The sequence below is a fragment of the Heterocephalus glaber genome, unplaced genomic scaffold, assembly GCF_053883595.1.
Source record: "Heterocephalus glaber isolate CG9 unplaced genomic scaffold, H.glaber_assembly_v1.0 deba00000901, whole genome shotgun sequence".
NCBI lineage: Eukaryota > Metazoa > Chordata > Mammalia > Rodentia > Bathyergidae > Heterocephalus > Heterocephalus glaber.
The window spans coordinates 8213643-8229137 of record NW_028258171.1 but is presented as its reverse complement, the minus strand read 5'-3'; the positions used below and the strand labels follow the sequence as shown (position 1 = coordinate 8229137).

Genomic DNA, 15495 nt, shown 5'->3' with positions numbered 1-15495 from the left:
TCTATAAAATCTCTAATTGTTCTTTTCCATTTTCATTTCCCTGGTAAATACTTTTTATGTGATTATTGAGAATTTACTATTTTTCTTTTAGAGGATCTACATAAATATTGTGTCTTTTTATAGGATTGTCTATATTATTATTATTGATTTTCAGGGATCTATGGCCTGAGAATTTGTATTCTCCCAAAATTTGTATGTTGAAGTTCATATCTCCACCCTGACCACCTGCCCAAAGTAGTGGTATTAAAAGTTAGGGATTTCTATGTTCTAATGCCATAAGGGCACACCATAGGGGAATTTCCTCCATTAATGGGATTAGTCCCCTTATAAAAGAAAGCCAAGAAATACTCCTCCCACATAAAGGCACAGTCAGAAGTTATTGCATATGAACCAGAAATTTGGCTCCCCCAGACACTAAATCTGCTAATGTCTTCATCCTGCACTTCCCAGAACTACAAGAAATAAATTTATTTTTTCCAAGCTACCTAGTTTATGGTATTTTTGTTATAGCAACTTGAATGGACTAAGACACAAGCATTCATTATATATTTTGCATATGAGTCTTTTGACAGATATGGGTTTATAAATATATTCTGCAAGTCTATGATTTACCTATTTTATTAGCATTCTTTGATTAAGACTTTAGGCCATATAATATCCTTATGAGAAAATTAGAAGCAGGAATTTTTAAAAGAATGAATACATCTGCATATTGAAGACCCAATGGAGTACAAAAATAAGTTTAGCTATAGTACTGTCTAAAAATAAAAGAGCTTGTGATGACTGAAATTTCTTCACTTTGATTTCACTTGAAGAAACCCAGTGTCTAAGACCCTTGATAAAATTAAATGAATGAATGAATGAATGAGGGCTGGTTTGGAAGGCAGTATTTAAAGTACTTGAAGGAGATATAGGAAAAGAAAACCAATAATGAGAGGTTCCACAACTTGAGCTTTAGACTGCAGAGAGGATAGAGGTAATATGTGGAGCAGGACTAAGCCAGAAGACAATGTCTTAACCACAAAAAGTTACTGCAGCAATAGGAGAATGGAGGGAAAGACAGAGGAAGAGTCCAATCAAGAGAGAAAGGAGAACCTTAAGAGCAACAAGAGATAATTCTCCTCCCCTGCCCTTACTGCTCCTCCACGGGACAAATGGGTAAAGTCCTATCTTAAAATAATTGGAAGGAGCAATTCACTGGAAGCTGAAAGCTGTCAGATTTATCAGTAATTTAAGTAATATCAGGCAAGTACACACAAAAAGGATGACTGTACACTCCAGGGAAACTTGGTAGATGATGAAAGTTAAAACCCAGAGTTAGATTTAAAACACCAATTCTGCAACATGCTCTTTTAGCACTTATAAGCGCTCATCAGTGCTCTAAGCTGGGTGGGCTGATACCAAGAAAATGTAACAGCTAAGCAATTTCTACAAAACTAATAATCTCTTTGGGGAGAAAAACCTTAAATATACATTCCAATAAAATAGTAATGTGAGACCAGGTACGATCAAAAGTCAAAACCACCTTGAACAGTGCCACTGCTCTGACTGACGTGGACAAACCACCAGCAGCTTTTGGGGTAACAGACAATTGATATGTGGAGCTGCAAAAACTGTGGATAGAGGAACCAGAGCAAAAGGATTAGAAACTTCAGGGCAAAGGGGTTCCTTATGTTCTGTCCCTCTTGGTTGAAAGTACCAGTTTGCATACTTCCATAAGGTCATTGTGGAGTTAAATATAAATATGATGTAATGTTTTGCCCAATGGAACATTTTCAAGTAATTTCTTATCCAAGACTAGCCCTCATGTGTATTTCAACAAAAATGTTCTTTGATGGTCTAAAAATCTGAATCTTAGCTTTATTGCTTTGTTGTGTATAATTAAATCATGTGCTAGAGAGCATGATGCTATTCAATGAAATAGATTGTCTCAAGGTAAGGTGTTTTATTTTCAAAACAACTTTGATCTGAGAAGGAAAAAAAACAAGTGATTTTTTTCACTATGTTTAAGTAAAGAAAGAATTCTACATTTGAATATATGCTATTTATCCTTTCTTAAGATAACAGTTTTTAAGCACAAATTTGTACTTTGAACTGTTGGAGGTACTTTTCATATAGTTTCTCATTTAGTTTTTACAATTTTGTAGATTAAAGTTCAGAGGAGCTAGAAATGTCTGCTGGTACACAGCTATTTATTTCAAGGTTTAAAATATTTAAATATTTAATTTAAAAAATATTTAAATATTTAAAATTCAAGGTTTAAAGGTTTAATGACACCCTGTGCCAAGTCTGACTAAGCAGTAAATGTCAATTTATTGCAATGAATTATTCTGAATTGCATCCTAAAACAGAGATATAATATTTCTATAAAAGAAAACATTAGGATGATTGATAAAAGTTCAATTTTCATGTAATGTTACATTTCCTGAGTTAGTACTTTGGTTTATAAGAGAATATGTTTGTTCTTGGAAAATATATCCAAAACTATTTAAAAGTAAGATAACTTAATATTTTCAACTTATATTCAAAGGGTATTGAATATAATATTAATAACATGTGTATGTATATACACTTCTGCAATGCTAACAATTGATGAATTAATGAATTTTCCTTGAAAAAATAGTTTATATTATTTCTGAAAATTTTATATAACTGAAATTATTTCAAAAGAAAAACTGCAAAAACTTTCAAAAGTAGTAAAAGAGTATCAGTGGAAAATATTGTCATCCATTTTAATAGCCTTATTGAGATATAGTTGGTATACAAAGAACTATACATGTTTAATGTGTACAGTTTGATGTTTGTACATGAATAGTCATTTTTGATACCATCACCAAAATACAAGTAATAGACATATCCTACAAATCCAGAAATCTACTTTTGCCCTTTTAATTTTGTTTTTACTTTTATTTCTGTTTTGGAACAGTAACAATATTAGGCCTACCTCCTTAACAAAATTTGGTATGGACAACAACATCATACTCACTACAAGCCCTGTCTTATGGAAGACCTCTAGGATTTATTCAAATAGCATAACTAAAACTTTATATCATTTAAACAACAAAATCCCATGTCACCCACATGTCCCCTTGACAAACGCCATTGTACTCTTGCTTTTAGGAGGAACTATTGTTTTGTTTTGTTTTCTTGGTACTGGGGATCGAACTCGGGATCTTGCGCTTGCGAAGCAGGCACCAGAACCACTGAGCTAAATCCCCGGCCCATAGGAAGTTAACTTCACAGAAGTAAAATCATGTAGGATTTGTCCATCTATGATTGTCTCATTTTATTTTGTATCATGTCATTCAGGTTCATCCTTATTGCCACAGGATTTCTTACATTTTAAGGCTGAATAATATTGTACCACATTTTCATTAATCATTCACTCATTGATTGACAGGTTTATTCCTTATCTTGATAATTGTGTATAATGCTGCAATGAACATAGGAATGCATATATCTCTTTGGGAACCTAATTTAAATCCTTTTTGATCCAGAAGTGGAATTACTGAGTCATTCCTACTGGATCACATACATCTATATTTTTTGAGCAGTCTCCCCAGATTTTCCATAGTTGGTGAACCATTTTCCATTCCTGTTTACAGATTATATGGGTCAAAATCTCTCCACACCTTTGCCAACACTTGTTATCTTTTATTGTTTTATTTTCCTTTGTTTTTGGTCATACCCATCCTAACAGGTGGGGTCAATATTACATTGTGGTTTTGATTTGAATATTCCTGACCATTTATGATTTTGAATATCTTTTAATTTCACTCTTAGCCATTTGTACATCTCCTTAATAGAAAAATGTTCAAGTCCTTTGTCCACTTTTAAATTAGGTGATTTCTTTAGCTATCAAGTTATAGAAATCCCTTATATATTTTTCAAATTAGTCTCATACAAATGGAGTTTGAAAAAGTTTCTCCATCTCTTGTGTTTCCCTTTTTATTTTGTTGATTGTTTCCTTTGCTATGCAGAGGCTTTTTAGTTTGATTCAATCTCATGTTTATTTTTGCTTTTTTGGTCTGTGCTTAAAAATTCAATGCCAAGATCAACATCAAGAATTTTTCTATGTTTTTTCCTAGGATTTTTATAGTTTATGGTCTAATATTTAAATATTAAACTATTTTGTTTATTGTGTTTAGTGTAAGAAGCTTTCCAATTTTATTCTTCTGAAGGTTGATATCCTGTTTGTACAACATCATTTTTTAAAGGGACTATTCTTTGCGTATTGTATATTCTTGGCACTCATTTTAAAGAGCAGACGATGGTACATGTAAAAATTTATTTCTGGGCTCTACTCTATCCTATTGGTCTATATGCCAATCTTTATGTCAATGCTATAACACTTATACTACAAGAGCTTTGTAATATATTTTGAGATCATCAGGAAGTGTTATGTCCCCAGGTATGTTTTTCTAGAAAAACATAGCTACTCTGGGTCTTTTGTGGTTTCACATGAATTTTAGGATGACTTTTCTATTTCTATTAAAATGTTATCTGTGGATTACTTTGGTTAGTATGTTAAATTTCAACAATAATAAAGTTTCCAGTTCATGAACATAGGTGTCTTTCCATTTATCTGTGTCTCCTATTTCTTTCATCAATGATTTCCAATTTCCTATGTATAGGTCTCTTACTCTGTGATTAATTTTATTCCTGAATATTTAGAGAAATGGGCTTATACTTAACCACAGATTTTAGTGTTTCAAAAGCTTGTTTATCACTATTACAGATGATGTATAATTTGTAATATCATCTTTACAGTCAAAATAATGTGAATATTTTGCACTGTGAATAACATTTCAAGCCCAGCCTTTTACAATTTTACTTCTTGTATTTAACATTTTACAACATATTATTGAGATTTTCTACAAATGATACCTACTTTGTAATCATTTTAATAAAGGAAAGCCCCTATATTTATGTGACTATCAACACATTGTATGTATATAAAATATAGTGTTTACAGCTGTATTCCTGTTCTCAAATTACAATGAATGATACAGTAGTCTACAAGTAAGAGAAATGTTTCATTTGTAGTGTGTTTGTTTTCTTTTCTTCCTAAAATAAAATTTCCTCACTAAAAAAAAATACATTTGGTAAATAAAATTTACATAAGATAACTTTTGTAAATAATACAAGAGTTTCTCAAGATATTGAAGGAATGATTTTGCCCTGAGAAATATAATCACCTCAAAGAAGACTGTCTAGGGACTGATGATTCTCCTGTCTGAGATATGGATTTAATTTCATCTTCAAAATATCAGGATGGCAATGAATGACCATATAATGGCAACATTTATTTTTCTTTTGCCTTTATATCCACAGTAATTAAGCACACAGAAGTTCATACTTGAAATATTTCTGAATTTTATTATAGATTTTCATATAGCAATTAGAGGATAACTATTTTTATTTTGCTAATTCGGAGCTCAATTTGACAGGTGCATTTTAACCTTTAAAATGCATGTTAATATTTCCATGAAAAAATATTAAACATCAATACTGCTTGTTGTTGCTGTCCATTTATTTATTTGATACAAGAGGTATTGTTTCTATGAAATAAGTCAATAAACATCTATACCATGTTTACCTATTTTTAAAAATTGATAAAATATGTTTATAATTAAAGATTCTGCAAACCTTAAAATATATACAAGTAATTAAGTTACACTGCCTTTATTATCTCCTGCCCTGCCTTGAGGAGAATATCTCTTCAGAAAATAAGCTACATTTTCTCTTACTCTGTAGACAATAACCAACTCTACACAGTAGATGAACTTCCAGATTCTAATACAGGTTCTGTCTAACATAGGAAAAAAAAACCCTAAATTAGAAAAAGGTCCCACTCAAAAACCTAAGTTAGAAAAAATTTTATTTCTCCTATTATTATGACTTACAGGTTAATCAACTATGACTTAGCAAGAAAAGAATTATGTGCAATTTAGGATTCTATACACTACACTATGTGACTACTCCAGTTACTGAACCTCTAATTATTTCTGTTCACTAATTAATAGACTAGGAAAGGCATGCAAACAATTTAAATTTTTTTCAATATTAACTGTGTAAATAAAGACTGAATGAGGTAAAGTATAAGAAACATATAGCATGATATCTAGCCTGTGATAAGTGCTCAAAGAATGGCTATAAATATTATGTTTCTTCCTCTCCATTGAAGGAAACAATTGTTGGAGACTAGGGAACATCAAGTATTTTCTTTCTCTTTAATTAATTCACTTGTTCTCTGTTTTTCCTTTGATTCTTGGTCAATTGCCTCATAAAATAATCTATCCACATATTTTCCTTCTTTACTCCAGCCTTGGCTTTTTAAAAATAACACTATTGTTATTAAATACCAATGTTATCAATACACAAGATTATTGGCAAATATATTCAAAAGCTTCTAAATAATATGACAACAATCATGCTACACTAAAGAATTATAGACTCTTCTTGTTACAAATTGATGTAGTTAAAATATAAGATACATAAAATCTAATCAAAAATGTTTTTAAAATATAGCAAAATGATTGGTTTAAGAAGAAAAACATAAATAAAATTGATACTCAGGACAGGCTTCAAGTAAGATCGTACTCACAAAAAACAATTTCACTAAGAGCTTAGTGTTTTCTATGTCTCCACACTCATTTCTGTATCATCAGTTTCATTTAAAGTCTTACATAGAATGACTGCCAATAACAAGCAATTATCTATTTCTTGGTCAAAGAAAGAGAGAAAGAGGAAGAATGAACATCTCCCCCAAAACTAATGTACTCAAAATTAATGCGCAAGTGAATTATGCAAAAATCTTATTATAGAAAACTATAATCCATCAGGTTTGCAAATTCAAGATCCTATACTTGCAACAAGCTCCCAGATAAGATCAAGACTGCTGGTCTATGGATCACCCTGTGAGTAGCAAGATGCTGAGCCAACCAACGGCACCCAACAGTGATCTTCAAACCACCACTAGCAACAGCAGCACTGGACAATTCTTAGTAATGGAAGTTTTAAGGTCCCACTCAAAAATCCAAAAACTCTGGAGATGGGGGCCAACAATCTGTATTTTTAATAAGTCTTCTTAAATGCTTAAATTTGAAAGTCTTGCTTAAATGCTTAAATTTGAAAAATACTGATATGATTAATACACAGAAGTTTCAGATTTACTCCTGTGGAAGCACTTTAGGTCAGCTGGTTATACCGTAGCAGATCCCTATGGCCAGGTGATTGCCCCTGACTGGCTTTAACCTGATAACCCAAGTCACTGTTCCCAAACTAATCACTGCAGCAATGAGTGAGATAGTTAGTTCTAACTAGTCTTTGCAAAACTGAGTACTACTTGCAGCTGCTGTTAAGATTTATCCCACTTAAACTTAATGTTGGCAACATAACATTGGGAAACTAAAATGATGGCTGGGGAGAAAATTGAAAATTTCTATTACAAACCTGATGGAAATAAACTAAATAAAATTGATTTAAATTCAAATTAATTTATCAGATATTCATTCCATACATAAAGCATTTAACTAGGCACTGTGGGGCCAAGAGGCAAGATACAGCCTAAATGAGGAAATGTGAAGCATATTTAAGTATCAAAACCTGTGATACCAAAAAATAAAAATATATACACTGCAGGCTTTTAGAGAAGCAATTCAAAAATCTCTGAGCTTGAAAAAGTAGGTCTGAGCTAGAAATTATTTTCCAGCTAAAATTACATAATAAAAAATCAATAATAAGACTCAAGAATATTGCAAAGACTTAGCAGTAAAGACTCAAATGTTCTCAGAAGATGGGAGGAAAACCAAATAGCCCTGCTAGACTAGACCTTTTCGGCAACCTGCAATGAGATAGACATAGTGGGGCCAAATTGTACGAATCCCTCAGTGCTAGGATTTGAAGTCTTGATTTTGTTCTTCATAGACTTATTTGGATAGGGGACTGATACTTTCAAGGTGTTTATATCTATCTTTTTTATTGCTATAACAAAGCACTGGGGACTGGACACATCAAAAAGTGAAGAAAGCTATTCATACTTACAGTTTGGGAGGCGGGAACTCCACAGAGTATGGTGGCAGCTCTGCTGAGTGGCTCTCTGGCTACCTCACGTCATGGTGATGACATGATGGAAGAAGTCTATTTGAGAGACACGGAAATCAGAGGCAACACAGGCAAAGCAGGGAATTGCCTACTTACACTTTCATCACAACCCTCTTGTGAGAACTAACCAGGATCACATGGGACCTACACTAATTCCTCCCTCAATGAAACAATCTCTTCCCAGTAGACTCCATCTTTTAAAGGGCCATCACCTACCAACGGTGCCACACAGAGGATAAAAGGCAGTACTCCAGACATGTATTGAGGAAGAATTACCAGAAATGGAGATCAGAGGAGTCACTCATGGAAGCCTATTTTGAAGCTGAAAATATTAACAAGTCAGAGCAGGAGCAAATAGTGCTACATGAGAGGGGAGAATAATTTGAAAAGGATAATTATGAATTCCAAGAAGAAGTGACTACTGGAATATGAAAAATGCTCATCACAGATCACATTGGGAAAAATGTAATTGTGGTACCTGTGATGGTTAATCTTGATTGTCAACCTAATTGGCTTGAGAGATGTCTAAGAGATTAATAACGCACACATCTAGGTTGTTTGAATGGCTCATGAAGATGTGGCCTGAGGAGTCATATCTGTTCCATGACCTTTCCTTTCTTGCTCCTCCCATGCTCTCTGCTTCCTGAATGTCATGAGTTGAGCTGCTTTGCTGCACCAGACCCTCCTGTCAGTATCTCTGCCTTGGACCCAGCTGACCATGGACTATAATTTCTGAAACTGTGAACCAAAGTAAACCTTTTCTCCTTTAATTTTGTATGGAAGGTATTTTGTTCCAGAAATAGAAAGCTAATACAGTATCTCATATATATGTTTTGAATTGACCGAGGGACATTTAACTGAAATATAAGAGAGAAGAATGCAGACCTTTGAAATATGGGCTTTACTGTTACATTGTGTGAAACCAAACTCCAGCTCCTTCCATAAGACCTAAATGGCTTTATTCAATCTCTATTAACCTTTCTTATTTATAAATAGATATAATGATAATATTTAATGATGAACAACAGTTCATCAAATTAAAATGAATGTAAAATACTCGAAACATTCCTTGCACATGGCTTATATTCAATGAATATTATACTTGCTATTAATAAATGTCAAGATGAAACTTTCAAATTTAATAATGTGATGAATATCCTTAACTGTGAAAGTTTAGATCCTAGTCTATAAATGAAGACACTATATAGAAATGTACATACAGAACAGGTCAAAAGTTATAATTGACTTCAGCCCTGCAGGAGAACAGGGAGCTCAGTTTGGGACTTACAGCTGGAGGTCTGTCTGGGTCTTACGGGTCTGTGCCTGGCTTAAAGAGACTCATTGACTTATAACTGACAGTACCAAAAACAAAAATGAGAAGACATTTAAGCAAGTCACAAACTCATACCTCCACCCCACAAAAGGCAATTTGAGAGGAAAACAAGGCAGCAACCAACTATACCAAACAAATATTAATGGACATGAAAAACCAAATAAGCACTAATACAATTGTAGTGGGGGATCTCAATATCTCATTATCACAATTAGACAAATTATCTAGACAAAAAATTAACAACAAAATTCTAGAACTGAACCAAGCTATTGAACAAATGGATTTAACAGATGTTTACAGAGTGTTCCACCCCACAAAATCAGAATACACATTCTTTTCAGCTCTAAATGGGTCATTCTCCAAAATAGACCACATGCTAGCTCATAGGACATGTCTAAATAAATATAAAAGAATTGAAGTTATCCCCTGTATCTTATCAGACCATAGTGCAATAAAATTGGAGATCATTGACATAAGAAACTGCAAAACTCCCACAAACACATGGAAATTAAATAACACCCTCCTGAACAACCAATGGGTTACAGAGGATATTAAAGAAGAAATTAGACAGCTTCTACAAGTAAATGATAATGCCAGTACATCATACAGGAATCTATGGAACACAATGAAAGCAGTTTTACATGGGAAATTCATAACAGTCAATGCCCCTGTTAGGAAAACAGAGAGAACTCAAATCAATAACCTAAGGCAGAACCTCAAGCTCCTAGAAAAAGAAGAGCATGACCAACCCAAAGCTCATACAAGAGAGGAAACTATAAAGATCAGAGCAGAAATCAATGCAATGGAGACTAAGAAAATGATACAAAAATTAATGAATCAAAGAGTTGGTTTTTTGAAAGAATAAATAAAATCAATAAATCCTTAGCCAACCTTATCAAAAAAAGGAAATAAAAGTCTCAAATCCTCGCAATCAGAAATGAAAAAGGTGAAGTCACAACAGATCCAGCAGAAATCCAAAGCATCATCAATACCTACTTTGAGAAGTACTCTAATAAAATGGAAAACACAGAAGAAATGGACAGATTCCTAGGCACATACAAATTACCAAAGTTAAATGAAGAAGATTTAGAAATTCTAAACACCCCAAAAACAGTGAGTGAAATTGAAATGTAATAAAAATTTACCAACAAAGATAAGCCCAGGTCCTGATGGCTTCACTGCTGAATTCTACAAAACATATAAAGAAGAACTATCGCCATTACTCTTTAAACTCATCAAGGAAGTTGAAAGGGAAGCAAGGCTTCCAAATTCATTCCTGGAAGCATTGCTTTGATTCCAAAACCAAGAAAAGACACAACCCAAAAAGAGAACTACAGGCCAATCTCCCTAATGAATATTGATGCAAACATTCTCAACAAGATACTGGCAAACAGAATACAAAGGGTCATGAAGAAGATCATACACCCTGACCAAGTCAGATTTATCCTAGGGATGCAAGGATGGTTCAACATTTGTAAATCAATAAATGTAATACACTGTATTAACAGAGTCAAGGACAAAAACCATATGACCATCTCAATAGATGCAGAAAAGGCATTTGACAAAATCCAACACCCATTCATGATAAAAATCTTACAGAAAATTGGAATAAAAGGTCTTTATCTCAATTTGATTAAGGATGTCTATAAAAAACCAACAGCCAACATCATACTAAATGGTCAAAAACTGAAAACTTTCACGCTAAAATCAGGAACAAGACAAGGATGCCCACTATCACCACTCCTGTTCAATATTGTTCTGGAAACAGCCATAGCAATTAGAAAAGAGAAAGAAATAAAAGTAATAAAAATAGTAAAGGAAGAAGTTAAATTGCCATTATTTGCTGATGATATGATACTTTATATAGAACACCCAAAATACTCTGCCAAAAGACTTCTAGACTTAATGGATGGATTCAGTAGAATAGCTGGATACAAGGTCAACACTCAAAAAACAATAGTCTTTTTATATACAAATAATAGACTCACTGAGAGAGAAATTAGGGCAACAATTCCTTTTATAATAGCATCCCCAAAAATGAAATATCTAAGAGTCAATCTAACAAAGGAACCAAAAGACCTCTACACTGAAAACTATAGCACTTTGAAAAAGGAGAGTGAGGAGGATAAAAGAAAATGGAAAGACAGCCCTTGTTCCTGGGTAGGAAGAACCAATATAGTCAAAATGGCCATACTTCCAAAACTATTATATAGTTTTTATGCAATGCCGATTGGAATTCCAACAATATATTTCACAACTAGAGAAAACAATCCAAAAATTCATTTGGAACCAGAAGAGCCCTAGAATAGCAAAAGAAATTTTAGGTAACAGAGATATGGCTGGGGATATTACAATCCCCAACTTGAAACTATACTACAAAGCTCCTGTGATAAAAAACAGCATGGTACTAGCAAAGAAACAGACCTGAGGAGCAGCAGAATAGATTAGAAGATGCAGACACGACTACAGATATGCTCAGCCACCTCATCTTTGACAAAGGAGGCAACCATCCTCATTGGGGGAAAGATATCCTATTTAATAAATGGTGTTGGAAAAACTGGATTTCAACCTGCCAAAGATTAAAACTAAACCCACACCTATCACCATACACTAAATTAAGATTGAAGTGGATTAAATATTTAAATATTAAGACAGAAACACTAAATTTTCTGGAAGATAAATTATGTAGAACTCATGAAGGCATTGGTATAGGAAAAGATTTTATGAATAATACCTCAGTGGCATGGGAACTTGCACAAAGAATCAACAGCTGGGATCTTATCTTATTAAAAAGTTTCTGCACTGCAAGAGAAACCACCAACAGATCTAAGGGACAACCTACAATGTGGGAAAAACGTTTCAACAACTGTAACTCAGACAAAGGGCTACTATCTAGAATATATAAAGTATTGAAAAAAATCAGACCCCCCAAATTCAAAGACCCAATTCAAAAATGGGCTTCTGAAATGAACAGACATTTCTCCTACAAAGAAGTAAAACTAGCAAATAAATATATAAAAAAATGTTCAACATCACTGGTTATTTGAGAGATGCAGATGAAAACAACACTGAGATTCCACCTCACCCCAGAAAGAATGGCTGCTATTAAGAAATCAACCAATAACAAATGCTCGCGGGGGTGTGGGGAGAAAGGAACCCTTCTCCATTGTTGGTGAGAGTGCAAACTGGTGCAACCACTGTGGAAATTAGTATGGAAATACCTCAAAGAATTAGGCTTAGAGGTCCCATTTGACCCAGCTATTTCCCTGCTGGGTATCTTCCCAAAAGAATTAAAAGAATCATGCCACAGTGATATATGTGCACCCATATTTATAACATCACAGTTCGTAATAGCGAAAGCTGGAAACAGCCCAAGTGCCCATCAACTGGAAACTGGATAAAGAAGATGTGGGTTTTTTATAAAATGAAGTACTACTCAGCCATAAAGAATGAAATACTAGAGACATAGCTAAATGGATGCATATTGAGGCTGTCCTCTTAAGTGAAATAAATAGGATGCATATGTGTAAATACCAAGTAGTTTCTCTACTGTGAGAAACTGAAAATGTAATTAAGGATACACATGGATGAAGTGGCCTAATAACATATTTCTCAGACTGTGTTTCCATCGCATGTCATATGACTGTATTGAAATTTAAATTAGGGAGAAGCTTGAATTAAGTGGAGTCTGCTAGCTAACTGGAGTTTTTTCCAGACCACTATTTGTTCAGTCTTGGTTTTGGGGGTCTTTCTGAAACAAATCACATCCTCTGGTGTCTTATTGATGCTTGAGATGCTTTTTTAAGTTATATGGAAAAATGTTTAAGTGGTTTTCCATTTTGTTTTGGTTGAGTTCTACTGTATTTGAATATTATTGTAGTTTTTTTTCCCTTGCATTGTTCTTCTTTGAATGGTTCTAATTTTTGTATGTGTGTGTGTTTGATAATAAAGTTATTTTTTAAAATTTTTATAATTGGCAATAACCCATATTGCAAACATAAATGAAAATACTCTCTCACACTAATTTTAACCAAAAACTGATTGCCAACAGATAGGAAAAGTCATGAACAGTCATGCAGAAAAGACAAAAATTCATTAGTACTTACTCTGTGCCAAATACTCAGAAAATTATATGCATATTATCTGATTTTAGTGATTTAATAATCCATTGTATTATTATTTCCACTTTATAAATTGGGACTTTGAGGTACAATTTCCCATAGTCAGATTTCTCAAAGGCACACAATTTATGGGTGGCAGATTAAGGATGTGTATAAACTAACCCTAGGGCACAGATGCTTAGACCCTACACTGTACCATGTAACCAAAGGTGAAAGTATGGAAGTATAGAAAAGTGAAGCTGAGTGACCTTGGACAAGCCTTTTTAATGTTCCATCAAAATATAATAGCATGGTGGTTTCAAGAAAATAATGTATACAACCTTATACTAAGTATACCTAGATATCTTAATATTTAAACAACTCATCTCAATTTGGTCATAATAAGAAGCCAGTTTAAATTTCATGCACAGTATTTAACAATTTAAGTCATTTCTTCTTCAATGGACACATTGCTTAGCAAACATTTAATATGCAGAGAAAAAGTTTTAGTTCACAGAAAACATTAGAGACCCTACAGGCACAACTGAAATATAATTCTGTTGAAGTGTATAAATAATAATACAAATGATGACTCCAGAGAATTTTATAATGTTTTTGTCTATGTACACTGCCTTTTCTTGAAATATCTCAGTGGATTGTATTATGAGTCATAATTATAATCAAGCTTCAGAACATCCCACAGAGTTAGTTGACATTTTTAATGCTAGAGGTAGTAGGAGGAATATTAATTTTTCAAGGTCAATCAAGGAGTCAGAGGCTAAAATAAGAATAGAATAAAAGATTTCTAACTCAAGTCATCTGATAAATATAACCATGGGCATACAAAGGGTTTGGCAAAGAAGTTTAAAATGTCAGAAATCATAATTGAAGAAGGAAATATACCACTGGGAGGACAAACAAAGCAACTTTGAAATTTTTAATTTGGATATGTTTAAAAATATTCCTACCCCTGTGTTCACCACGCACATCACAATTGTTCCATAATATGCTTTAAAATAATAAAGAAGTTAAGAGAGAAACAAATGCATTTGTTCTAAATATCAGATTTCTAAATAAAGTGATAACAAATAAACTATTCTTTCCATAGCCATGAAAATAATACTGTAGGACTATTTATTCTATATAGAGATTCAGAAGTAAGCATGTGAACTAACAAATATTTTTTCAATTGAGAATGGTACAGTTAAAAATTGTAAGAATATTATATATAAGATAAAATTACAAATTTTAGTTCCAGAAAGCAAAATAATTTTTATGATCATCTTTGAATTGGTTTTTGCAAAGAACTAGGGTTAGGAATCTAGTTTGTACCTTCTACATAGACTGTACATTATATACAGATAAAAATATTATAAAATTCTGTAGAGTAACCACTTGTATGTTATAATTTATACATTTCTGCACCATTTGTAAAGAGGTTATTTTTTTAAAGTATACTTCTGGACCCTCTGTCAAGAATAAGATGGCTGTAATTGGGTGGGTGTATTTCTGTGTCCTATAGACTACTGTACTTGTTTACGTCTACTTTTGTGCCAGCAAAAATGCTGTGTTTGTTCATATAGCTGCATAGTATATTTTGAAATTGGGTATTGTGATACCGCCAGTAGTTTTCTTTTTCCTCAGGATTGCATTATCTATTCATATTTTTTATTTCTCTACGTGAATTTTAAGATTTTTTTCTAGTTCAGTGAAAAATGTCATTGGTATTTTGATTAAATTGCATTAACCATGATATTAAATGAAATAAGACGGACTCAGAAAGTCAAAGATAGCATGTTTTTGCTCATATGTGGAATTTGAAATTTAAACATTGAAATTAAAAAAGAGATTAAAGAAAAATAGAAAAGAGACTATTAGATAAGAAGGACATCATGGAGAGGCAGTGAAAATGATAAAAGTTCTGGATGTTATACACATGTATAAATATATCAAAAT

At 33.0% G+C, this 15495-nt stretch overlaps 1 non-coding gene across 1 annotated transcript; it reads left to right on the top strand.

Annotated features, from left to right (window-relative positions):
- Positions 1-772: 772 nt before the first annotated feature.
- LOC147828820 (small nucleolar RNA SNORD37) lies at positions 773-832 on the top strand. Its single transcript, XR_015450106.1, has one exon. It is a non-coding gene; the product is annotated as a small nucleolar RNA SNORD37 (small nucleolar RNA).
- Positions 833-15495: the final 14663 nt, after the last annotated feature.